Genomic DNA, 20,687 nt, shown 5'->3' on the forward strand with positions numbered 1-20,687 from the left:
CAACAAATATCCCCAATTTTTTTTTTTTTTTTTGATAGGTACATCACAATAGATAGAAAAGATCTGTTGCTACTTCCAGTACACTGCGACGTTAACATTCCGCAGGGAAAGTTTATTTATAAATAATATATAAACCGGGCCTAATACATATGAAAGAGTTGATTAATCAACACATTGAAGAAACACACTCAGAATAGTGACCATTTCTGATAGCGTTTTCCATGAATCACTAAATACATCCATGTACTGTATGTAACAAGAGACGAATGATAAAGAAATCTGTAGAACTTAGTGGCACTGTGCTCAAATTGTTAGTCTGGTGGTTGTCACCTTAAGTGGCTGCTCATTTAAATAACGTTAAAAACAAAGTCACTGAACACTACCACATCACACTGCCATCAGTCACCAAAACTCATGTTGGTGGAAATTACATTTTCGGTGAAAGAATCCTGGTCATTTTGTCACTACACAATGTAAGAGTTTAGATCTAGACTAAGACCTCTAGAATGAAGACAGCCACACACGCACAAAAAAAAAAATATTTGTTTGACATGCTGCAAACATGAGGATTTTTCAGCTGACTCAATGGAGGAGATAAACAATTATTATTAAAGGGATAGTTTACACAAAAATTAAAATTGTCATCATTTACTCACCCTCAAGTTGTTTCAAACCAGTATGAATTGATTTCATCTGCTGAACAGAAGATATTTTAAAAGAAAGTTTGTATCCAAAAAGTTGATGGTAGCCATTGACTTCCATAGTATGGAAACAAAATACAATGGCAGTCAATGGCTACCGTCAGCTGTTTGGTTACTCACGTCTTTTGTGTTTAACAGAACAAAGAAACTCGTACTACTTGAGAGAGAGTATTACGTATTTCTGTAGTCCAACCCAGAAGCAAGCAGCACACGCTGGTTGCCTCAACAAAAACCCAAAAAGGATTTTTCTATTGGCTTCTGGATTATTGCAGAAAGGTTTTGCAGTACATTTTGTACAAGGGGGTATTAGAGATTTATTTGATGTCGTAGAATAAAACATGAAAATATCTTGAGTTTGTGTTAACCACAGACCTTATTTCAGACATTTACCCAAAACCCCATTAAAAAAAAAACACTGGCTTTGGGACGATGGAACCGAAAGTGCTAAAATGTTTGTTTCCATGTTTTGGCATACAAAAATATTCAGCACTCTATGGGAGATCTCTGAATTGGCATGCATACATCCAGACTACACAGAAAATAAGAATGACCTGAAATGCACTCCATGATGCTGTTCAATAACACACAGTAGGTGTGACCAGAGAATACAGGGGCCACCAAGAGGAAACCAGCTCATACACACCATTCATTGTAACTTACACCAAAAAGAACTGTTTTTATACCCGAATTTCAACTTCTTTCACTCTGATCCCAGAGGTAACATGAGGACAGGCAACTTCCTGCTGGCTTAATACATGAGAAACACACTATAGAGGGGTTGGGGGGTCTAGCACTGCAAAACTGGATGACATGTGACCATCAACAGTCACCTAGAAGAGGTTTCTCATATTGAAACTACAGCAATTTCCCAGGATTTTTCTCAAGAACCTTTTACAAAATCGACAACAGGGGTGTTGAGACCACATTGGGCAAGAGTGATGAATATTAGATGAGACAAACAAAAGAACAGTCTTTGGATAACAGCCTGCTTTTAGAATGAGTTCAGTACTGCTGCCATCTCGGTATGCACCACATGAGTTCTCTAACTGGACAAATTAGAAATTTTCTTTAGTGAAATGAACTATACACAAGTTTTTAAAAAAAAAAGTATTTATTTTTTGTTAAAAACATTTTTTCATGGTTCTTTTTAATTCAGTCAAACTGATAGTGTTCGTAAAAAAACAAAACTGTAGCTGACACACAAACTAAGATGGGTGAAAAAATAGAGCCGTAAATAGTGCTTTATTTAAAGCTCCAGTCGGTAACTTTTTTGGGGTTAAAAATGATCCAAAGTAAATTTGAGCAAGGACACAACCAGCCAGTGTTCAAAACTATCTGCTTGCCTTAGCTCGATTCAAAACGGTAAGCTTGTAATAATGTTTTTAATTCCAGTGGTACTGGTGGATTTCCACGGGAGATTCGAGCGTGTCTTTGCATCATTACGTCACATCTGTACACATAAAGGAGTCTCGGCTAGTAGGCTATGTTGCGTGTGAGGATGTTAGAGGTGGAGATTTTTAGCCTTTTCTCACAGCACTTGATATTGTCACGGGTGTGGTGCAGGTTGAAGGAGAGGAAGAGTCAAAAGGCTCCAATTCAACATTTACTAAATCCAAACACAGGTACAGGGATGACGGGCAGAAGGTTAACACGCATAAAACACCAGGTAACATTCACATTGACATTAACAAGAACCAACCAGGACTGACTGAATCGACTGTGACCGATATAATTAAACTTATTAATTTGATGGCGGATCCAGAAAGGTTCAAACGACAAATCACCAGTGACAACTGGAGATTCACCCGTTGTAAAATGCAAAAGACTATGCAGCTTTAAAAAGTCATTAAAATATAAATAAAATGTGCCTAAATTATAAAAAATAAAACAGAAGTAAAATAACTAAAGTAAACATATAAATGTCATGTGGACTTTAGATAAATGTGAATCAGTATAAAATTCCAAATACATTCAGTAAAATGATTCAGACTTGCATTTAAGAGAAGCCACTGTTCAGACGTAGAAAATTTGCCCAGGTGTGACAGTGGTGCTCATACACATGAAAAGAATGTTTCTAAAATCGAGATCATAAAAAAATAAAAAAAAATAAAAAAAAGTGTACATGAAATTCAAAACAGCCCCCATTCTCTTTATTACGCATCACTGTATTTCACTGCAAATGATTAATCTGGACACAATTCCAAAGAATATTCACTCAAATCCATGTAAGGGCTTTCTAACAGACACACCAGTTCAGGTACAAACAAGATTGACAATCCCAAAAACTGACAGTGTGAATAGTCAGACATATAGTCTTGGATGAGAAGTACATCTTTACATTCACTTACAGGTGTGAGTCTCAATGTCCCATTCAAACAGCAACTTACAGTAGCGTCTTGAATATTGTCTGTATGAACGTGACAGGAGCCAAGCCCGTATTTTCTCTTACCAGTGTTCAAAGTAATAGCAAAGATGGTGACGTCCATAAAACGTAAGTCTTATGATCACTTGTGATACAACAAGAGTCCAATCGAGCCGCGAGTTCATCTGTCAAATCTTCATTAACCGACAGCAGCTTTTATATCTGGCTGGAGAGCGGAGCATTTGAGTCGCACGTAGGGAGAAGCTCTGGTGGAGAACAGTGACTGGATTTACAACCTTCAGATGAGACACAGCTCATATCTCTGTCGCTGCAAGTTAGTGAAACTAGAGGTCGACCGATAGTGGATATTACTGATATCGATATTTAGGCTTGACCGCACATGCCGATAATGGATTTTAAAATGGATACTGGGATTAAAAACAAACATAACACTCCAAGAAAAACAGTGCTGAACTGAAATGTGCTAAATGAAATAAATATATAAATATGAATATTAAAATGAGAAGTTGTACAGAACGAACTCTACAGAAAATAATTTAAACATTTAAATATTACAGGTCAAATGTGTGTTTATTTTTTAGCTATAACCTAGAAACATAGCCTTTGTAAATTTCATAGGTAACACTTTGCAAGTCCCATTTGTTAACAAGGATGTATTAGCTAGCTTTCATGAACTTGTTAGTTCATGGTAGCTACATTAAGGTAATAACAGATACAATTATTTAAACTATTTAAACATTTACTTATCCATTTTAAATAAATAAAAACTAACAATAAATGATACTTCAACATTTATTAACCATATTTAATGATAAAATTGAAATCTTATTGTAAAGTGTTACCATTTCATATGATTCGTGCTTAAAGAAGATGGCCATATTTAAATATCTGCAAAAGCCAGAGAATAAAAATTACATAAATGTAGACCTATATTACACTCTCTCACTTTATTTGCTTAGATTTTAGAACACTTGATTATCCAATCAAAATAGCATTGTAAAAATAACTGAAATCGATTGCGTTTCTGATTTGTTTATGTTTCTGTCGGCTGCATGAACATATCAATGTTGAGAAAGCAATTCACGTCACTAGCTTTAAATTTACAACTTCGCCGGCTAATGATTGCATAAAAGTGAGCAGCTTGATATAAACTAATGCAAATAGATGGTAACAATTGCGACATAAAACATTTATGCGGGTGTTTGCACATTGCTTTAATCGCGTGAGGTAGCCGTTACTAATGTTATTCCTCTCAGACTCGACGGCAAACTTCTGTTCTTTCTCTGCTGATGCAGCATCTAACGTTAGTCAACAAATTAATTACTTTATAATAATATGGCAATATGTAGGAGTGTTCTGTATTCATACCGTTTCGCTGTCTGTTTTAAATGCGCATCGGAAGTGTCAGCGCTCTCCGTGCAGCTTGTAATCTCCGTGCTGCGCGCTGCCTCACGTGTTTATGTAAACAACTCAGCCAGTGATAGTTTGTTATTTGTCCTCTAGAGGCCGCTCTCGCTCTGTATAATGCCAGCAGTCTCTTCAGCGCTCTGGTACAGTATAATGGGCCTTTCTCAATCTGTGTTCTTGTCTGTACTTGTGTCCTTGTGAAACGTCATCTTTTGTGGCCCAAGTACTGTCCCAATACACAAGTTTGCATTTTGGCAAGAACAGTTAAAAATCCCGGATGTGTTCTTGACACGCCCATTTTACCGAGGATGCATCGGCTGGTAACTTGTGTGAACTTGACGGTAGAAATATCCCAGCATTCAATTCGGCATTCGAGGAAGGAGAGGCAGGTCAATACAGTATTTCGTTTTTCTACAATTACGTACACTATTTCATCACTAAATTCACTTCTGAGAACATTTGATGCGAGAAATCAACTGTGTAGATTTCAAATATTGGCATTTTACGAAAATGTATGGCTAATCGAAAATGTGCTCAAACGTTTTCGGAAGTGAGAATCTCCATAAGCGCCTGCGGGTGTAACGTTAGCTATCGAGCCAACCGGCCAGTTTGCTCACAGACTCGTTTTTCCCCACAGTCAAGAGACCATTGCAGCCTGGCTGTTATCGTCAATAATTCTCGTTATGTTTGGGTACTGCAGACGGTGTCTGTGCGGGGGAATTATTGCGCAATACCAGCAAGAACACATCGTCTCAAACTGTCAGCAGCGTTCTGTGTGCTCGTCACCTTGTGAGTTCATTCTTCCAAGAACAACTAGCAAGAGTGTTCTCCCCAAGAACACAAGTCCGTTCTTTGCATTCTTGGTTTTGAGAAACACCCAATGATTGCGCACACTTCTCAGCTGCTCAAGCAACGTAAGCCACCCGGAAAAAACTATTGGTGTGGATTTTTGCCGATAATGATACTTCCACCAATTAACTATTGGCACCGATATATCGGCAAAACCGATGAATCGGTCGACCTCTAACTGAAACCACACACGAAATCCCGCAAAACGTAGAAACGCATTTGTACAGCACAGAGCGTCTCTCTCGCACTGTATGAGGTGACAGAAAACCAGTTGTCCAGTCCAGTTCCGTCACACAGAGCAGATTTTCTGAGAATGCTTCCTGAAAATGTACGGGTTTGAGTTTGGTTATAGATGGCAGTTGTAACTCCCGTAAATAAACTGTGTGAACAACTAAGGAATCATGTAGCCTATTTGCACAGCAAAAACTGAGTAAAGCAAAGCCAATTCGTTTAAATAAAGGCATGCTGCTGTTAACATTAGCCTTCAAGACCCTGACAACTGACTCTTGCTGTGACAAATTACATTTCAATTTGGCTGAAACAGTCACTTTCATACAGAGTTTTGCCAACTCTAATCAAAGAGGGAAACAGAACCCTCCAGTGGTGACACTGCACCCGTCTAATCTTGGGCCAGTGATGTTATGTTGTGTTCCATGCACACTCTCAAACAAAAGGGCAAAAGAGGGTCATGTTTTTTGAAAGCAGCTATGCAACACTCTTTCCAACTACTTGCAGAGATCAGTTTAGCACACAGCAATACTGTACACTGAGAACAAATACCATTAACATAATTGAGAGGAACTTCGTGGTACCAGGAGATGGGCCAACAGGGTCTCCTGACAACCCCAGATGGAAGTCATCTGGAAAACCACAAGGTGTTACAAAAGGCTAGTTTTAGCTGCCAAATTTCTTACCTTGAATGTAAATGAAAGCTCTTGCACTAATTTCCAGTTGAACAACACTCACGTCTCATAGTTAAACAGAAATATACACAAGAAAAAACAAGGTTTGTGTTCTGTATTCCCCATGTCATTTGAAATACTTCTATATTAAAATCAATGAGACAAATCAATGTACCTACTTTTTAAACTGCACTATAATTCGCCTTTCCCATCCATTTTTAAAAATGACAATATCAGAAATTATTAAAATCACATTCTACACAAAGATTGCACTGCCAGAATACAACATTGAGCATTAACATAAATAAATAAAGAATAAAAACCAACCCTAAAAGGACCAACACGCTGGACAATAAAGCTAAGCGGTTACGACAATGTCATTTACCACAGATACTGAAAGTGTTTTTGAACATGTTAACATCAAGTCGGACAGCATTACTAACTGATATGCAACCGATCAGTTCTGCACATAGGGTAACCTACAACAAACACTACCCGTTTAGAGAAACAAGCTCATGAATGCAAGAGGGTGCAAGTGTACGATTCAGAAATCCTTTTGTACCCTAAATAAACTTGAGCTCAGTAGAAGTTCCATCATTACTAGGAGTAAATATGCTGAGAAAATACAGAAAAGAAAAACAAAAGGAGATAAAATATGAATGTATAAGTAAAAAAAAATAATTGAATAACATTAAAAGACAAATAACTGCAGATTTTAGTCAGGTATGACAACAACAAAAAAAGCCAACACCAAAACAGGATAATCATTCTACCAACCTCTAAGTATGTCCTATTACAGGTAATCTGCTCTATTCACTATGCAATTTTGTACCATAATTACTATAATAAAAGTAGTAGGCCTATTAGTACTAGCCTATAATAATAAATTAATATCAGTAAATTATCGGTTGACATGAAAATCGCATTGGCGAAAAATGTAATGCATTCCTAATTGGAAAAGAAAAATCAGATGCTACCAGTGAAATGCATGAAGGGCAGAACATGACCTGCACTCTTTTGAAAGTATGTTTTTGTTTTCCAACTGTGAAGGATTTGGTGTGCCAAATGTAACTTGAGAATGCACCTCCCTGAAATGTACAGGTCTATGAGGAATAGCCTGTTCCCGTCCAAAATAGTCTTGATGTGCAAGAGCAGCAATAAGTGCTACACAATCACAACCTTGACACCCCGGTAGGGGTTCTCAATGAGTAACCAACACTTTGGTGTCTGGGTCAAGTACATCTGACACTACGCTTTTCCCCAGAGAAGAATTCACACCTCTCTCTACCAAAAACCTAAAAAATCCAGATGTGATGGCAGGATCTGGGTTTGTGTGCCAGTTTGAAGGAATTTCATCATATGGAATCAAATTCAAGACTCAAGTTCAAGTCCAAAGTTTAGTTGTGAAGGTTAAAGAAATATGCTAGAGATCTTAAGAAATATATATCCACAAAATTTCAATTTCATGGAAACCTTTGTTGTCTTTCCTTATACCACAGAATTCAACTCCCTCACTATCAGTTTCACACTCTGCACACTCAACTCAGTTTAGTTCACATTCTTCTTTTACTCGAACAGACCCTTAGCAGGCAGTGCGAGTGCAGCAGAGGGATGGGAAAAGGGTTGTCAAAGACTTCCTGTAAGGGTATTAAATCTGCAACCCATCGGATGTGTTATCACAGTCCTCTGTAAGGGAGCACATCTTTGTGCTCCTATATCAAGTGAATACACAGGACATACATGGATGCACAAAGTATTACACAGGGTGTCAAGTCTTTGCTTAAATAGCTGAGAATTTGATCCACTAAGATCCGAAAAACCATGTGGAGTGTTAGGGAAGCTAAGTAGTGAGTATCTTTGCAAGCTACAGTTTCAAAATAGTTTGTCTTTACTGAAGCTAATTGAGAGGGCAAAATAAGATTACAGAAATTAGTGTTAACTTTCCTAGCTCTTATAATGTAATGTGATTAGGTTAACATATATATATATATATATATATATATATATATATATATATATATATATATATATATATATATATATATATATATATATATATATAAATAATATTAATAATATGCTACGTCAAACGCTGTTCCTTGGTTCTTGCGTATCCATCCATCATTATATCTATCCATCTATCTATCTTTCACTGTTTTTATGTACATATGTGTATATCGTGTAAATTAAGTCATTGTGCCACTTGCAATATCATATTCGAGATTATGCTGTCTCAGGTGAAACTGTGCGTCACCAAAACCTGAATATGTTAATCTATTTGGTGGAATAATGAGAGAAACATTACTCATGTCTTGTCTCTCACAATTAAAAGGGAAAAAAAAAAATCTGAAAATAACTTTTTTGCTGCAGTTAGCAGCTGTAAGACATGTGACGTGAGAACATAAGTTATTTTTGCTGCAAATATGTTTGTTACAATGGCAAAATGCTAGATGACATTGAAAATCCACTAGTCTTGATGCATCAGTAAAACTAATACTGGCTTTACTAATTCAAGTAAAGTTCAAGCTTATTGAAGAAAAGTAAAATGTCAAGAACTAAGAAACCAAATAAAACCAGTAGAACAAATATACAAATAAAATAAACCGTTCTTATTTTCTCAGGTAGGTTTTTCTAAACAAAAAAAGATATCAAAAAGTGTCAAAATGCCAGGCTTGGCGAGTATTCACGTAAACCTAGTCGGTTAGTCTTAAGTGAACAAACGGTTGAGAGAAAATCAAATGTTAGTGTAGGCCTAACAGTATATTGGATCCGTGCATTCGGTCTTAAGTGACGGCATCCTAATAAACTAGTCTAGCTCCAGTCTAGACAACAAAAGAAAATGAGAAAAATCACTCAATGCTCTTGATTGAATTACTAGTAGCTTTATTAGAAATCCAAGCAGGATTCATTCTTAAAGTGAAGACTATGCTGCGTTTTATTTTACATTTGATTATTCAATTTCTGTAGTATGCTATGCTGTTAGCTGAATACTTACTTGCATGAACAACTTAAAGCACTTTTTCTTTTATTTGAATATGTTTTTTACTGTGTTTGTCCAATTGCTTGTTCTTTGCTTTATTGCTTTTATTGTATTATTGACTGTTTCCTTGTTTTCAATAATTTGAGGACTTTTTTTTTTACTTCTATTAGTTATCCTAGTATTCTGCTGTGGTATAGAAATATGGCCTGCTCATAATAGTTTTAAATAATCATAATTACAGTATTGACCAAAATAATCGTAAGGATTGTTGCCATTATCGAGCAGCCCTACTTTAAACAATTTAGTTTGGCAGGATTTTTGTATGAATCAAAATCCTGGGGCTAACGGTTAGCAACTAATTATAAACTTATTAAATGCAGGTATGTTGAATTTCAACACGGTGGGCTTTGAGCCAGTGGGCCAAGACTTGAACGCAACATCTGGAGACCACACAGATCAAAAGCATGTCTTCTACAGGAAAAAAAACTGAGTGAAGCACAATACTTCACTACCAGAAAAAAAAAAGAAAAAAGAAAAAAAAAAAACTACCATATTATTAATCTGCACACGTCTTTTTTTTTTTTTAAAGAAATCTAAATTTGATTTAAAACTAATTTAAAAACCTGCCAGAGGACCAAGACAAATTGCACTTACAAGCCCTAGTGCTTTTTAATTACACTAGGAAATAACAAATATCATACTGCAAGACATAAAACAACAAAAGAGCAAACCCAAATCCATTACAAGAATTAGAAACTACACAATACCATGTGTGTCTGACAATGTGTCACTGTACAGATCAAACTTGTTCCCCGATCAGAAGCACAGGAGGAGTGCTGGCACGGCTGCACCTGGAAGTGAATCAGGAGAAGCGAGAGTAGAACAGCATTCATAAATCATAGAAAGAATGTGCTCTCGTTTCCTCCACCCGTCCTGCTCCTCTTCATAGAGGTGTTGGTTCTCTGGTTCAAGGCAGCCAGGACATGCTTTTCTCATAAGACTTAGGTTAGGGTGGGGTACCTGATCTGAAATCGGCACAGTAGGGGAGCTTTTATTAGGAGCAGGCTAAACCTGACAAATAATGATATAAAGTCAAGCAATGTGGCCCATGGCACAGCTCCACCGTGAGGCCCACCACAGAGATCCACGGCTAGGCTCAGGTTACAGTGTGTTCAGGTTCAGATAGTTTTGGGTTGGGCCAGCAAGTGTCTACTCCAGTTACGGAGAAAAAATGTGGAACAAAGTGAGAGAGACAAAAGAGGGAGGGAGGAATTCCAAAGATGATACAACTTCTCCCTTGTGGTGAAACTCTAATATAATATTGTCTTTTAAATGACATTACACAGAATATATATATATATATATATATATATATATATATATATATATATATATATATATATATATATATATATATATATATATATATATATATATATATATATATATATATATATATATATATATATATATATACACACCAATCTATAGATTGTGAAAAATTAAATTTGTTGTTCTCTGGGTTTTCTTCAAAATACTTTTTTTATAGAGACTGCTGGGGAAGATTTCCATTTGTATGTCCAATCTTTGGAATTAAGAGATAAACTAAACAAAATAAAAAAGCCAAGCAAAAGCAAGAACACAAAACAAAAAAAATCCTTGCAGCTCAATGGACTATGCAGACCATAAGATAAATTTACTCTTACCATAGAAATACCCATGACTTAACATTATTGCATTTCTGTGAATTTTACACATTTGTAAATGTCAATTTTAAAATTCCTTATTCTTAATCTAAGTGTGACAGACCTCTGACAGAAGAGGGTGAGCAAAAATATTCTAAAAGTGACAATCTCAACCAAAATAAAGTTGTTTCGAGGCTGGCTAGCATGATACTGCATTAAGACTGAACACTCAAATGAGCCATTTCAAAGGCAAAGCTTTCCCTGAAAATGCAGAAAGGGACACCATGCAAGCTGTCAAACAGAGAAAAAAAATGAGAAAAATGTCTTTTGAAGAAAAAAAATGTCCTTAATGGAAAAAAACCCATGACGACATCTAAACCCGTATATTCAAGAGCCAATGTCAGACCTCAAAGGGCATAAACATCTAACCAATCACATTTCATTACCTGCCTCTTACTAGAGGGGGCTGGTTGAGTTTATCAAGGCAATTTCTACCTCGAGATCAGAGTTAACAGGCCACAGAAGTGCATTAAGTAATAGACTGAGCAGATAACATGGACCATTTCCATTGGACCATCTCTTATTTCAAGCCAGAGCCAGCCGACCGACTAGAAAGAGCCCATTGAGGAACAGTTTGCTAAACATATGGCTGTACGGCTGGGAGAGGTCCAGATGCTTTTACCACTGTACTGTTATTTTAAGTGCCCCACACTTCTCTATGAGAAATTTTCATCCATTCTATCAGGCCGATGAGAGCGAGACATTGTAGAGGTGACGCAAACCCAACAGTCTGATGTCAGAAACGGGAGGAAAAGGTTGGGGAAGATGGGAATGAGAGAAAGAGCATGTCTCTTATTCTCCATGTAATCTTATCATCTCCCTCCTCCGAGATGATCGCCATCCAGATGGGCCAGCAGTCTCAAAAAGCCATTTGTCTTCATTAGATCTGAGAAAATGAATAAACAGACTCTGCCGTCTGTTTACCCTGTGCAGACTGTGGGCAAAAAGGAACCAGGTGCACAGTAGCAAACGCTTGCACTTAATAACAGATACGATACACCTTGACACCTACCACGTTTCAAACCAGAGATCAATGACATAAGTTCCGCTGATAAAATAATATATATATATATATGGTACATTTCAGAGAACTTGGCACATGCATTATATATATATATATATCAAGTAACCTTGATATTTAAAAAATGAAATAGCAATATCATGTTACACACACGATGATAATAGTAAATCCAGTGCCAGTAACTTTCTGGTTGACATAGGTTAGAGATTAGCACCATAACGATGCAGTGTGCAATTACTGCCGAACAATCATGTCAAAAGGAGATGACAAACGAACGCGAGACACTATACCCGCACCTAACAAAAATTCACCAGAGGTTTTTGGAATCCAGAAAAAACATTGGAGTGTTTGACGTCTACATGAATGGCCAATCAACAGTAAATAATTGTATACACTTTTGTAAAGTTTTTGATTTTTTTGTACAGTTGTACAAAACTCTGCCATCCTACACATATATTGAGTGCGATTCACTTCCCAAAAACAATGAGAAATTATTTAAATGAAGGATTTTTTCAATCTAATTTCTATAGATAAATCACAGTAATGTCATAAACGATAATAGTTAACTTTAAGGGCTACATATGTCATGACTAAAAATGTCGAGCGAAAACATTTTCCGTAGCGTTATTCATTCACCCACATTCATTAGACTAGCACGTTTCATTTGAGAACCACAACACATCCCTTATCACTTAAAATCTCTACAAATTTAGACCACTAAAGCCCATGAAACATTCTGTTTGAACGTGGCCATGACTGGCAGCACGCACAAAGAGGTAGTCCCAGAGTACAGCTCGGAGATATTCGCAAAACGGAAAGCCTCCATTGTCCTTAAATCTATCAACAGGTAGTTATCAGTTCCCATAAAACTCTAAGTGGAGACAGAGGGAGTGAAAGGTGGTGGGGGGTGTTGCTATATTACATTTCCACCACGGTGAGGGAGGAGAGCAATTTCAGTGGATGAAATTCAAGACAGTGTCTTCTAAGTTTAAAACATCTTGCAAGTGAGCTAGGCTGAATGAAGCAATAAGCACACAAAAAGAGAATGAAAGATGAGGGAAGGGAAAGCGGCGCAAGAGAGTGCTCAGATAAATAAGAAAGGTAACATGGAGAAAAGCTTTAGCAAATTCCAGGGCTGATTGCTGGGAAATTGCACCGTCTGCTCAAAACAGCTGATGTAAAAAAAGTGACTCTGCATCAGCAGTTTTATGAACATTGATGTTCATCCTGTTATGAAAATTGTCATTATCCACACTCATGTCATTGTAGATTTTGTACAAAAAAAATATTATAAATCATAAAAGTGGCCCACAATTCACTTGTGTTCTATATTCCAGAACTTTTGTAATCATATGCAAGCTTTGTGCGAGAAAACAGACCTCAAACTTAATTCATTATTCACTGCACATCTTGATGTCCTCCCTTGATCTCTGCAAAATCATGAGAGAAATAGAGTTGTACAGTGTGAACGAACGAATAGTTGTTTAAATCATATCTGTTGGTTTAGTTCACAAAGATGGTCTGAACGATTCACAAATTGGACTGATACAGTTCTTGAGTTCAACCCACTGATAGCCCTTTTCCACAATAGTTTGCATTCTGAAGCCAGAGCCTGTTCTCAGCCAGGCGAACTGAAGCCTGTGGCGAACTGGCCACGTGTTTCCACAGACTTGAGGTACGAACGGTGACGAACGGTTTCCCTGACTGTAAAGGGTCTAAAATCAAACGATGCCCATCCCTGTGTTAGTGTAGGCAGTGCGACACTGCTGTTTTGCCATTCACCGTACCGGGAGTGATTCTAGCCAAAAACCAGAGAATATAGTGCTTTGGCCTTTAAACACACACATATTTTACAATGGCGTTAGAGTACATCTGTCCAATAAAGGACAGAATGCCTACAAGAAAACTTTTTAAAAAACTGGACAGCAGGGCATTTCAGTAGGTTTCGGAACAGAGATGTTTTTTTCTGTCGCTCGTGTCGGTCTTAATCTTAAGACACTCATATCCTGACGAAGCACCTTTCAAAGTCAGACAGTCTCCTCTGAATCGATCTGTCTCTTTCTCCTCTACAGTAGAACAGGGGTTTCTTTCAGTGCTCTGAGGAAAGGTAGAATGGTCAGACGAAAAGCTTTTTGAGAACCCTCCCCAGATCACTGGACACACACTGGTGCTCATTGTCCAATGTGGTCCTGATTGGGAAAGGAGAACTGTGGGAATAGACACTGCAAACCCTACTGTCTGCGGTCTAGACACTAACCTGATGTCTGATGTACAACTAATACTTGCATTCATTCAGCTGAACTCTCATCTGCTGTTCTGAGTGCAGGCAAAGACTTTAGATATACAAAGACAGTGCACTCGTATTACTATGAATGGGAGGCGGAATATGCAATATGGCGGAATAAGTCCCGCCTTGTTCTAAGTAAAAGAGCCAATCGCCAATTGAAAGTCATTGCGTCACTACAGTTGCCGTTTGAAACTACAGTTGTTATAGAAACAGTCATTGTTCTGAGACGCAAGCTTATGACGGCACATGCGCATTGGCTGGTCCAGCCTGAAAAATGCATGTTTTTCTGTCATTATTTGAGCTTTTAATAACCAAAATTTACGAGACAGTTGTCAGATTTCATTGGTGATTTCAAAAATGAAATTTAATTGTAAGCTTGGTGAACAGCTTTGGAGAATTTTATGTATCCCCATTCAGAGAGAAAGGAGCTGCCCTTGCATGACTGAAATAGCTGCCTGAGAGGCGTTTCAAAGATGGCCGCTGAGTGAAATGACTTGCCTAAAGGGGTTTTGGTGCTGCAGATTCTGGTTGTATACTCAACAAATGCTCCAGAGATCAGCAGTTCCAGAGGAGAGGAACCATACAATGACTATGTAGACATAAACCCAACGCTTCATTAAATTCTTGCTTTAATGTAAACAGACAGTTTGGAGAATCTCACTGAGTTTCTCCACATCCTGTGGTCAAGCCCAATCAAATCCATTCATCACTGATCTTGGCCCCAAGTGGCCTGTTAGGATTGAAGCAGTGCCCAAGTCAGGCTGATGGCCTCTACTCAGATATTAGCCTCTGACAATAAAAGCACACGCATCTGCATCTGACACTGAAGCAATTTCGTTTGTTCCAGAAAGTCTGATAGGGCCACTCAAAACATTTTACATTGTTTAGCAATGAGTATCAAAATTCATAATTAATGATAGTGAGGTTGAAATTATTGGTGTAGGCTCTACATTAAAAATGCCTAAAGTGATTTATGGCAGAGGTTCTCAACTGGTTTTGATCAGGACCGCGATTTTATTATTATTTTCATGTTTTGTTCAATCTGTTCATTTGTCTATTTTGGCTAGTTTTGATACATCTCTAAAATGTCAAGAACACCTACACTCACCAGCCACTTTATTAGGTACACCTGTCCAACTGCTCGTTAACACTTAATTTCTAAGCAGCCAATCACATGGCGGCAACTCAGTGCATTTAGGCATGTAGACATGGTCAAGACAATCTCCTGCAGTTCAAACCGAGCATCAGTATGGGGAAGAAAGTTGATTTGAGTGACTTTGAACGTGGCATGATTGTTGGTGCCAGAAGGGCTGGTCTGAGTATTTCAGAAACTGCTAATCTACTGGGATTTTCACGCACAACCATCTCTAGGGTTTACAGAGAATGGTCCGAAAAAGAAAAAACATCCAGTGAGCGGCAGTTCTGTGGGCGGAAATGCCTTGTTGATGCCAGAGGTCAGAGGAGAATGGCCAGACTGGTTCGAGCTGATAGAAGGGCAACAGTGACTGAAATAACCACTCGTTACAACCGAGGTATGCAGCAAAGCATTTGTGAAGCCACAACACGCACAACCTTGAGGCGGATGGGCTACAACAGCAGAAGACTCCACCGGGTACCACTCATCTCCACTACAAATAGGAAAAAGAGGCTACAATTTGCAAGAGCTCACCAAAATTGAACAGTTGAAGACTGGAAAAATGTTGCCTGGTCTGATGAGTCTCGATTTCTGTTGAGACATTCAGATGGTAGAGTCAGAATTTGGCGTAAACAGAATGAGAACATGGAACCATCATGCCTTGTTACCACTGTGCAGGCTGGTGGTGGTGGTGTAATGGTGTGGGGGATGTTTTCTTGGCACACTTTAGGCCCCTTAGTGCCAATTGGGCATCGTTTAAATGCCACGGCCTACCTGAGCATTGTTTCTGACCATGTCCATCCCTTTATGGCCACCATGTACCCATCCTCTGATGGCTACTTCCACCATGTCACAAAGCTCTAATCATTTCAAATTGGTTTCTTGAACATGACAATGAGTTCACTGTACTAAAATGGCCTCCACAGTCACCAGATCTCAACCCAATAGAGCATCTTTGGGATGTGGTGGAACGGGAGATTCGCATCATGGATGTGCAGCCGACAAATCTGCGGCAACTGTGTGATGCCATCATGTCAATATGGACCAAACTCCCTGAGGAATGCTTCCAGCACCTTGTTGAATCTATGCCACGAAGAATTGAGGCAGTTCTGAAGGCAAAAGGGGGTCCAACCCGTTACTAGCATGGGGTACCTAATAAAGTGGCCGGTGAGTGTACATTAGTAAAAGGTTCACAGCCTGCAAATTGAGATACACTGATCTATGAAACAGCATACAAAAAAAAAGGGCCCATCTTTGTTTTGTTGACAAGTTCTCAATACAAGTTTGTGAAAATGGTCAGCTTCTGTTGCGTTCCCAAAAGAACATAAGCAACCCAAACTCTGAGAAGATGCAGAGATGCACTCAAGCACGTCTCATAACAACCTGAACCTACAGAACTTACATCCTCCAGCCCAGAGTCTCAAAAGATCAGAAATAAAAAAGTAAATGTTAAATGTCAGTGTTGAATAGCACAGCAAATAAAATAACATCAAGCTACAAACTCAACCTTGAAGTCTTGAGTGTTCAATTGAATTGGAAACCTGGAGTAATGGACTCAAGTCTAAAATAAAATCAAGCATTTTATAATTGAGATATCAACTGAACAAAAATCAACAGAGAACGCCTTGAACCAGTGGATTTGCTCAAAATAAAATGGCAATTCACTACCTCTGCAGTGTTTCTCCAGTGTAATCAGACCATTTTCTCAGAGGAAGCAAAGGTACCACAGATTCCCATGTTGATTACAAAGCTGTGAAGTCCCACAGGAAATCAAGAGTACATCAAGTGTTGGGGGCCTGGTTACCATGGTAACTGTGGTGTGCATACAGGTGTCAGATGTGTCTTATCTAGTCAGAAATAAGAGCGTGCCAAAGGACCATAGGTGTGGGATCTTGGCGTGTTTTCATTCTGCTTTGTGAAAAATGTGGCATTAAATGAGAAATCAGTAGCTACGTTTACATGGACACCTTTTGTTTCAATTGGAATTCATTCAAGTGTTTACATGAAAGCTGAATAAAGTTATCGGGTTGATGTGTGCATTTATATGCCACAAGCTACAAATCTGAACTGATTGCTTGACGTGCGCACACTGCACGAATAGACAGTTTCTCGCTGTTTGTGCATACTATTCCCTATATCGTTTCTTTTCTGTTTTAAAGGGGTCATATAATGCCATTTTTGTACAAGCTAATATGATTCTTTAGGGTCTAAATTAAAAGTTTGTAATATACTTTAATTAAAAATTCTCATTAGTATTGTAAGAAAACAGTTATTTTACCTGGTCAAAAACAGCTCTGTTTTCAGCACGCCGTTTCAGTGCATATGACTTTAAATGATAATGAGCTTTGCTCACCCCGCCTCTCTGTTCTGTGCTACACTGTAACTCAATAACACAATAACCATAACGCGTTGTTCAGTATAAACGTGGGATTATGAATTATATTGAGAACGTCATACATAGAAAACATGCCGTAATGTACCCTGAGTGTAAACCTTAGACGCATTCATTGTGAAGCGTGCAGCTAGCGATTTGCAAAGATTAATATATTAATATAAAGTTTAATAAAACGTTACACTCACTTCAGTTCTTCTGGAGATTCAGCAGGAACACGAATATCTGGTACCGATGCTTTTTTCATGAGCAGCTTCTTAGCAAATCCAGCTTTATACTGATCCTCGTTTATAAAGCAGTCTGGTGAGAAATGATTGGCGCAAACATGAGAGCATTGACGTTGCTCGTGGGGAATATTCCCTTCGAAAACAAACTCAGCCACTGCGTCTTCAGCGGTTCGGATTTAGGAACATTAAAATGACTGCTGTGTTCGTTATTACACCCAAGAACAGAACACCACAATCGCTTAGACGCCATTCTGCTCATAGACAGTGCTCCAGCATATCAACAATGACCGCGCCGGTCCGCGCCGCGCAGACTATGATTGACAGCTCCCTCATGAGTGAGGGCGGGTCTGTGTGTGAAACGGTCCTGTCATTCAACAATCGCGGGAGGGGCGTGCGAGCCTGTGACGTCACAGGCTCGAACGGCTCGATTTGAGGCAGGGGAAAACATATAAGGAGATTAAAACAAAACCACTGGATGGATTTTTATCATTATATGATGGTTGTGTACAGACACTGCCAACACACATTTCAGTACAATCAACTTGTAAAAGTGCATGTACCATTATATGACCCCTTTAAAGAGTAGACTTGATATCCATTTCGGATCCTAATTAGGAGACGACAAGCACAAGTATTGTGCCGAGCTGGTGACTTTTTTTCAAGCCTTAAAACCGCCCATTCCTGCGTCCAAAACAAGGCATCTGTGGATGAGAGTCCGAAAGGAGGACTGGTGGGACGTTGTCCTGCTCAAATTCACAGACAATGAGTGGAAGGAAAAGTTTAGAATGACACGACAGTCATTTATGACACTTCATTCAACAACAGATCATTCCTCACGTACATGCGTCATCACACCATTTCTACGTCACTGCACATGCGCAGAACTTTCCAGTTTTGGTTTTCAATCCGATCAAGTGTTTACATATCCTCTCGATCAGTATAGAAAAGGTTTAAACCACCCCTTACAATTCAAACGAAATAACCGGATTTGGTTAATTAATTCCGACTGACGTTATTACATGTGACTGCTATTTCGACTGTGCTAGTAGTCCGATTACAATTGGATTATTAGGGTCTATGTAAAGGGACAAAACGTCACAGTCAAGCTTCATATTCAGTCTAAGATATGAAGGGAAGGCATATTGAAGACTTTTAGTATATAGTATACTAGCTGTACATTATCTAAAAAGAATCAAAACTTATTGCATTAATAAATGTCCATGGTCCAATTGTGTACATTGAGCACAATACAGTAATTTAATCTTTCATTGCATATTTTTCCACTGCTGAAACTTATGTAAGTTGGTGTGGAAAATATTAAACAATAACACTAGCCTAACATGATTTCATTCAATAAAATTGCAATGGGTAAAATCCAAGCTAACATTTCCTACTGAATATTAATTTCCCTCAAAAATTTGAAACTGTGAAAAACTGAAGGACTGTGAAACTTCATTTTTAGCAATTGCTCCTGTCAGCATACTAGCATATAGCCTATGTTTCCAACATCTTAAGTTAAAATAAAGAGAGAATCTCCAGTTTAGAAAAATGGCATCCAGTGGTGAACACACAGTGACCTTTATACTGTAGCAGTGTGAGATGTGAAGGTGCTGCAGTTAAGAGCAAAGCGGACATGAGTCTTCTAGCAGGCCACGTACAGACTTCCCTCACAGTGACTGCCAGGCCTGAAGGATAAGACAGTGGTCAGAGCTCACGAGAGAAAAAGATCAGCAAAACATAACGGCTCCAGGAACAAAGAGGTGTGTGGGGGAAGTTCATCCATTAACACACCAAAAAGCCCCTAACATTCACTTTTTAAAGAACACTAGCAGTGAAATGCCCTCTCTGCTAAGTACTGGAAAACAATTGTGCTAGAGGCAATGACTGTCTCAAAAACTAATGAGCTCCCTCCCTACCTAGACAAGGTTATGACACCAAAATCTCAGTAGTGTGAAGCAATACCATATTTTCTCAATTCTAGATATCAATGGACCCTTTTCACATTGCCTGGTCATTGGTCCAACAGCAAAAGGTAAAATAGCAAAAGATAAAAATCCAGATAGCATTTCTATTACCTTAAAAAATGTAGCTAACAGCCTATTGAGAGATTGACATTAACATTAGTCAGAAGAGAGAAATGTTAAATTGCCATCACTCCCTCAGCTGTTATATAAGAAACTCAAGCAGCAGCATTAACTAGGTTTAAAGCAAAGGTAATATTTCACAAAGTAAGTGTTATAAATAGTGCATAATATTTTTAAACAAAAAAAAAAAAACTGCTAGATTTACTATATTAACAATTGTGGAAATATGTGAAAGGTCCATATGCTCTTGAACAAGTTATTCATTTAAATATTTACTTATTAATACACAAATTTGTACTAAAATACATAAAAAAAGCTCTTTGGCTACATTTAAACTCAAATCATCCTGCCGGTGGGTTATGTTGTAACGGTAAATATAGGTAGAATTGTGTGTATTACAACCCGCCGGGACCCGATGTGACATCCACCAATCAGAGAGATTCCAGAATCTCTATTGGATTTTTTGTTTAATATTAAACAAATGGAGAATCTCATAAGCACTGAGCTGATGTTTGCATAGATAAAACTGATATATTTTTACAAGTTTCAGTTTTTACCCACCTTCTAGCACTCC

The 20,687-nt window shown here is 38.1% G+C and overlaps 1 protein-coding gene across 1 annotated transcript in view; it reads right to left on the minus strand.

Annotated features, from left to right (window-relative positions):
- fbxw7 (F-box and WD repeat domain containing 7) overlaps nt 1-20,687 on the minus strand; it is a 224,219-nt gene that overhangs the window by 150,660 nt on the left and 52,872 nt on the right. The window lies entirely within an intron of this gene.

This window comes from Rhinichthys klamathensis, unplaced genomic scaffold (genome assembly GCF_029890125.1).
Source record: "Rhinichthys klamathensis goyatoka isolate OS25496 unplaced genomic scaffold, OSU_Roscu_1.1 h1tg000229l_1, whole genome shotgun sequence".
Classification (NCBI taxonomy): domain Eukaryota; kingdom Metazoa; phylum Chordata; class Actinopteri; order Cypriniformes; family Leuciscidae; genus Rhinichthys; species Rhinichthys klamathensis.